Here is a 6,910-nt window from a genome sequence, read left to right on the forward strand (position 1 = left end):
TGCAGTGAACGGTCACTCTTCAAAGACAGACAGCTGGGAACAGGTGACCCAGCCCTCTCTACCCGAACACTGTGAACATTACATTACATTACATTACATTCATTTGGCAGACGCTTTTATCCAAAGTGACGTACAAAAAGTGCATTTTCATGATCGTAGACAACTGCTGAACACGGGTTCAGTAAGGTACAATTACTTATTTTGTACAGCTGCAGAGCTGCAGTAAGAGGATGAACAATGAACAAAACATGGAGACAGAGCTTCCAGTTAAACTCATCTTCTTCCTGCAGCTCTAACTGACAGCACATGGAGACAGAGCTTCCAGTTAAACTCATCCTCTTACTGCAGCTCTAACTCACAGCACATGGAGACAGAGCTTCCAGTTAAACTCATCCACTTACTGCAGCTCTAACTCACAGCACATGGAGACAGAGCTTCCAGTTAAACTCATCCTCTTACTGCAGCTCTAACTCACAGCACATGGAGACAGAGCTTCCAGTTAAACTCATCCTCTTTCTGCAGCTCTAACTCACAGCACATGGAGACAGAGCTTCCAGTTAAACTCATCCTCTTACTGCAGCTCTAACTCACAGCACATGGAGACAGAGCTTCCAGTTAAACTCATCCTCTTACTGCAGCTCTAACTCACAGCACATTGACTCTCTGATTCATGCATTTTTACCTCTTTCTCGCAGGGCCGTGGGTTCCATCATCAGTCTCGGTCTCCTCTGAGGAACTCATTTTAGAAACAGCGCCCCCTGTCTCAGGACACCTGAACACACCAGATCAGATTCACAAGTGGGTTCTGACCCAAATTGGCAGACCTGTAAATACACACAAGAAGAACACGATAACGCACAGACATAACAATACACACAGACACACACATACATCAAATCTCATAGAACAGACAGGGACTAATCTGGAATTTAACTGACCCATAAACTTGTACAGTAATACAATTCCCTCCAAAATATTCTGCACCCATGATAACAATTACTACGATCGTTGAATATAAAGATTACCAGTGCTGAGGTATATTTTCATTGTCCAACACATGGAATATATTTAATGATAATGGAAACTACCAAAATTACGCATTTCTCAGATGATACAACAATTTTACAAAAATTGTGCGTCACAATTGTTGGCACCCCTGTATTTGGTACTGTGTGCACCCTCCCCTTGCAGGGATAATGGCACTGAGTCTTTTTACATAACATCTTATAAGACCAGAGAACACATTGGGAGGGATCTTAGACTCTTCCTCCACCCACAATCTTTCCAGATCCTGATGTCTTTGTTGATCCGTGCTTATGGGCCGTGCTGTTCAATTGAGTCACAAGTTTTCAGGGAGTTTCAGCAGTCTTTAGACTGTTGTAGCCATTGCACAATGATGCTTCTGCATCATTAACCTTTTTATTTGTGGATTGTAACGTGAATTTGGGGTCATTATCTTGCTGAAAGATCCACTAGTTTCAGTCTGCTGGCAGAGATAGTCAGGTTTAGGGCTAAATTGTCCTGGTACTTGGGTAGAGTTCACGATGCTGCTTTCCTTAACAAGGGCCCCAGGACCAGTGTGAGCAAAGTAGCCCCATAACATTAAAGATCCACCACCGTGTTTTTCTTTTCAGTGTATGCATCCTTAAATCCATCCTACATCATATTCCTGGACATGGTTGTGAGGGGGGCTGGAGCCTCTCCCAGCCTGCATTGGGCAAGAGGCAGGAAAAAACCCTGAACAGGTCACCAGTCCATCACAGGGCACACACGCCATGCACTTACACACTCATACATTCAAGCAATTTAGTGTCTCCAATTAGCTTAACCTGCATGTCTTTGGACTGTGGGAGGAAACCCATGCAGACATGGGATGAGAATATGCAAACTCCACACACACCACCATGCTGCCCTCCAGCAGTTTTAAACTTCATTATTGCCCTCACAGTAGGAACTAGCATCTTCAGTTTATTTTTTGATCCATTGCCTGATTTTCAAAGGTCAGCAACCATTTTCATTTCGTTCGTCAGTTCTTTGTCTTTCTCTGTGGCGAAGATGAAAAATGGGTTTCACAAGCAGGTTCTCAGTTTAATCCTCCAGTGAAACAGGAAGCCATGGAAGGCCACAAGTGTTTTTCTTAATATTGGTGTAGATTTAGTTTGATTTTATTTTATTTATAAGAATCTTTAGGGGTGCCAATTATTTTTATATATATTTGGGAAATAATAACCCTACCTGAATCCAACCGTCACACTAGAGGGCGCCAGTTCCCCCAATCTTAAGCCGCGTTTCCACCGAAATTACCCAGAACTTTCAGTCCCAGGAACTACTTTACCAGGAACTAAAAGGTTCCTTCAGCCAATGGTTGTCTGCGTTTCCACCGGGGTCTAAAGTACCGCGAAGATTAGGCAAATTAGCCCACTGACGTTGTCGTCGGTCCATCTGTCATATGATTTCTTCTGTAACCCCATACTACCACCGAAGTAGCCTACATTATTTTCTAATAACCGGGACAGCCCGGAGGGGTTTATTCCACTTATATACAACGGGTTACCAACAATGACTATATATGGTTACTTTTGTATTTATTGATTTTCATATATCCTCTCAAACACATTCATTAACAGCAGAAAACATGCACACGTTGTAAACAATTAGCTGTTTTATTACTTTCTCGTCGTCAATTCCATATAGGCTAATCGCAAAATGACAAGAATAGAACGAAAACTCGGACTTGCGTGAAAATGTAAATTAGTAGTGGTACAGCCACCGTTTGCTTTCCTTCGAAGTTACTGCTAGCCGAGCAGCGAAGTGTGCCCTCCAGATGCGAACCATGCACCATAAATGAGTCCATAGTCTTCCTGGTCTTTTCGTGGAATTGAAAATGGCAGTAAAATTGAGTAAAATTACAGCAGTCTGAAAAAGCTAAAGGGAAGATTACTAGAATTAACCTGTTATTTTACCCGGATAAAAAGTGCGGAAGGTGATTTCCAGTTTGCTTGTACTGTATCACCAATGTTAATTATGCAGAACTACCGCATACCTCACATAACTGTATCAAACGTTTTGAGTCAATTACAACGGGCTAACAAAGAAAATCCGGAAGAAAATATTCAGCAACCGAATTAATCCGTTTGAATGTTTTGGTAGCCTACGTAATATGCTGTCCCAGCACGAATGCTTAGCATTTTATAAAACGAATACTAAAGCAAGAAAAGAACAGAAGAGCACACGTTATAATTCCAAGACGTTGATAGGCTATAACCAAAAGTAGGCTACTGCGCCGCATAACATACAAGTTTGATTTGAAGTTATTATGAAAATAAATTGGTTTGCCGCTGCATATTTTCAAACATGGCGGGTAATGGCGGAAAATAAATACAACACAAACGCTACGAGTACTCGACCAATCAGAAATGTTCAGCGCTGCAAGCTCCACCCAAAAGGTTCCTGTACTTTCGGAAAGTACTACCCCCCGAGCAGGACCGTTTTGGGGGGTAAAACAAAGCCCCCAGAACTAAATTTAGACCCTAGTTCCTGCGGTGGAAACGCACTGAGTTCCTCAAAAGGTTCCTAGTTCCGGAGTATAGTTCCTGCGGTGGAAACGCGGCTTTAAAGTTTGTTTTCTGTGCATGTTTAGTGCTAATTAAGGTGTTGTGTCATAAACATTTAATAGCCTGACCAGATTCACATTACAGGTATCTGTAACTGATTTATGACTAGTCAAAGAGCTCATTTAAGATATCTCTAACTGCATTTTCACTCATCAAAAAACTTTTAATATCTCAAATTACATTTTGCAGTAAAGATTGAAGTTTCTTTTGCCACTAAGTTCTATGTAACTCCAATTAAAGATATCTACAATTCAGTTTTGACTATCTAAAACGTGAATTCCAGATATCACCACTTAAATTATGTCTCCTAACAAGTATGAAGCAGCCATTAGAGGAGCGATGGAGAGCTACGGGGAGGATGGAATGCAGCTCAGGGCCGTCCCGAGTGCACTCCTGAGAGGACCCGAAACGCTCTGGCACCCACCATGGTGATATACCGCCCCCGTCCCAGGCACTATAGTGTGCTGTTGTGTTGTGTGCTGAGATGCCTAATTACTGTTGTAACAACCGTGTGTGACCACAGACAGAGCCTACCCCCCGAAAGTACTACCCCCCGAGCAGGAACTTTTTGGGGGGTAAAATAAAGCCCCAGGAACTAAATCTAGACCCTAGTTCCTGGGGTGGAAACGCACTGAGTTCCTCAAAAGGTTCCTAGTTCCGGGGTAAAGTTCCTGCGGTGGAAACGCAGCTATTCACTTCTGTTTACGTCAATAGGCCTACATGGTTCCTCTACGTTCGCCGAAAATGAGCTGCTCCCACTTGTATGTTGTGCGTGGCAACTTTTTTGAGTGTGCGTACCATGAACGAGAATCCTGCGGGCGCCCCTGAGTAAGATGATAACATGTATCATGTGCCATTATCTGTATTGTCTATTTTACCTGCTACAGACCTCTTTTTAAGATGAGTCTTGAATAAAGTTGAAATGAAATGACATATAGAGTAATCTCTACCTAATATAATCACTCCACTGTATATTTTGCCTCAATATTGCAAAACAATTCATTTGATTTAGTAATGGGAATGATTTCCTATAAAACATAAAATAATAAGTAACAACCTCTTAATTGTTTAATTAAAAACAAAATCCGGGTTTACACTGCAGTGTCAAAATGTCAACAACAAGCAACAAGTCCTGTGACCTCCGACTCGCTAGGCTACCTCCTCACGAGGTAGAATTGGTCATGGAATATCAAAAATTAGGCTACTGAAGTAAACTTTCTGAAAGGTTATTTCAATATTACTTTCTGGTCTAAATGGTTTGTTCGGACTCCGTGTGAGCTCTTAGCTTATCAGGCTACGCCTTAAACACACCATTTTATTGCCAGTTGTCAGTTTTTCTGAATTACGCTGGTTAATGCGATTATACCTACAGATTCCCATTCCTCCCCGCAGCCCTTTACCTTCAGCTTCTCTTACCTCAGTTCCACTCCACAATAGACTGTTTACTCCGTTTTTTACATTTAATTTAATTCCTTCTTTCCTGGGGATTCTTTCTCCTCCGTTTTTAAAATGACCGTTAAGTTTCAGTTTCTCTTTTGGACCGCATTTCCTTACTTACTGGCTCAACTGAATGTTCGATGGGCGGAGTTTTATATATTTATACTATTTCTTAGCTGAATCAGTCACGGTATTTAATAAGTCATTCAGAAGAAACAAATATTTAATCCATGTAGATCTTTGCCAAATTTTAGTACATACATATATCAGGCCTATTCAACAACTCGTGAATTATATTGATGTTTGGATTTAACGTCTCCTTCCAGCAGGTTCTTATCTTAGCAGATTCCTGGCACACTTAAGTGTTTTTGGTTCCAGGACTTTGTTTCATGGTCTTTCTCTAAACTATTTAGCCAATATAATATGCAGTAAAGTTATGTTTGGTGTTGTTGGAGAGCTAATATCATGAGCAGTTAGATGGTCTCATTCTATGCTGAGAATGTTGTCATTCAATGTGTGTGTCACATGAAAGTGAAACACCCATCACGGAAATTTCGCTATTCAGCTGTTACACCTGAAATTGTGAAGATGGCGACACTATGTTTGAACAATTGTCTGCATCCAGTGCTTTGGGTGCTGTTTGGAATAAAATTATTCTTATTCTTATTTTTATTATTCACAAATATGATTTTTACATTGTAAAATAAATGGTACTATTGTGCTAAACCAGTGGTGTCAAACTCGTTGCCATGGAGGGCCGTGTGTATGCAGGTTTTCATTCCAGCCTCAGATTTTGATTATATAATTAGTTAAATTATTTGCTGAATTAGGGATGCAGGTTTGTGCACAATGGTGACCCGACGTCTATGGTGACCCGCATTGTCTAAATAAAAATTTTCTTATATTCTGTGCTTCAATGCAGTTAAACGCATATGGCTGAATGAGTAATTGGACTCAATTAAGGCAGCATTAATTGGTTGGAATGAAAACCTGCATACACACGGCCCTCCATGGCACGAGTTTGACACCACTGTGCTAAACTTTATGCAACCCACAGCCATACGGTACATTAATTGGGAAAATGTCTGGATAGTTTTGTAAGATTAAACAATGTTTTAATAGGCCACAATATTTGCCATTATTATATGTATTTATTTATTCACTGCCCCACCCCTTTTTTATATGAAAAGTATTGATGTCAAAAAACGTTTAAAGGCCTAGATTTTGCAAGTTTTAATTACAGGCTTATAGAGAGTGCTTTGTGTGGGTGAGTATCTTGGCATTTTTGTACATTGAAAACGTGTTTTTCGTCATAGTTCTGTGTTTCTGTCTGTTTTTCCCTGTTGGGCCGCCAGATGTCGGCACTTCTGTTTTGTGTCCTGCTCGTTCCCCTGTTGGTTAATTGTATTATTGCCTTCAATTATTTTATTATTGTCTCGTTATTTAATCATCATCCCCACCTGCCTCTCGTTTTCCCTTCCCTCTGGTTTGATTGTTTTTTGAGTTCACCTGTGTCTTGTTACCCCTGTCTATTTAAGTTCTTTGTCCGCTTGACTCGGGTGCTGGTTCCTTGTGTTTGTTTCTGACTTGTGCTTGTTCCGAACCTGGATGCATCTTCTTGTGTTTCTTTTGTGTGTTTGCCTGTGTGTTCCACGTGCTTTTACCCTTCCTGCCTCTGTTCTGTGTTTTTTTGTTCTTAAGAATTTTTTGAGTTTGTTGTTTTGCCCCTCGTGGCCTTATCTGTTTCCTGTTTGTGTTCGCCTTTCTTTGTTGTTGTAGTAAAGTCCTTATTTGTATCTATCCTTTTGAGTTTTGTGTGTTTTTCACTCTGCACCTGGGTCCTAACCCCCCTGAACCTT

At 40.8% G+C, this 6,910-nt stretch overlaps 1 long non-coding RNA gene across 1 annotated transcript; it reads right to left on the minus strand.

The window, feature by feature from the left end:
• Positions 1 to 5,190, minus strand: LOC135246304 (uncharacterized). Its single transcript, XR_010327604.1, has 3 exons — positions 5,031 to 5,190; positions 683 to 824; positions 1 to 69 (listed from the first exon to the last, which is right to left on the minus strand). It is a non-coding gene; the product is annotated as an uncharacterized LOC135246304 (long non-coding RNA).
• Between the last annotated feature and the right edge of the window lie 1,720 nt (positions 5,191 to 6,910).

The sequence above is a fragment of the Anguilla rostrata genome, unplaced genomic scaffold (assembly GCF_018555375.3).
Source record: "Anguilla rostrata isolate EN2019 unplaced genomic scaffold, ASM1855537v3 scaf0156, whole genome shotgun sequence".
Lineage (NCBI taxonomy): Eukaryota > Metazoa > Chordata > Actinopteri > Anguilliformes > Anguillidae > Anguilla > Anguilla rostrata.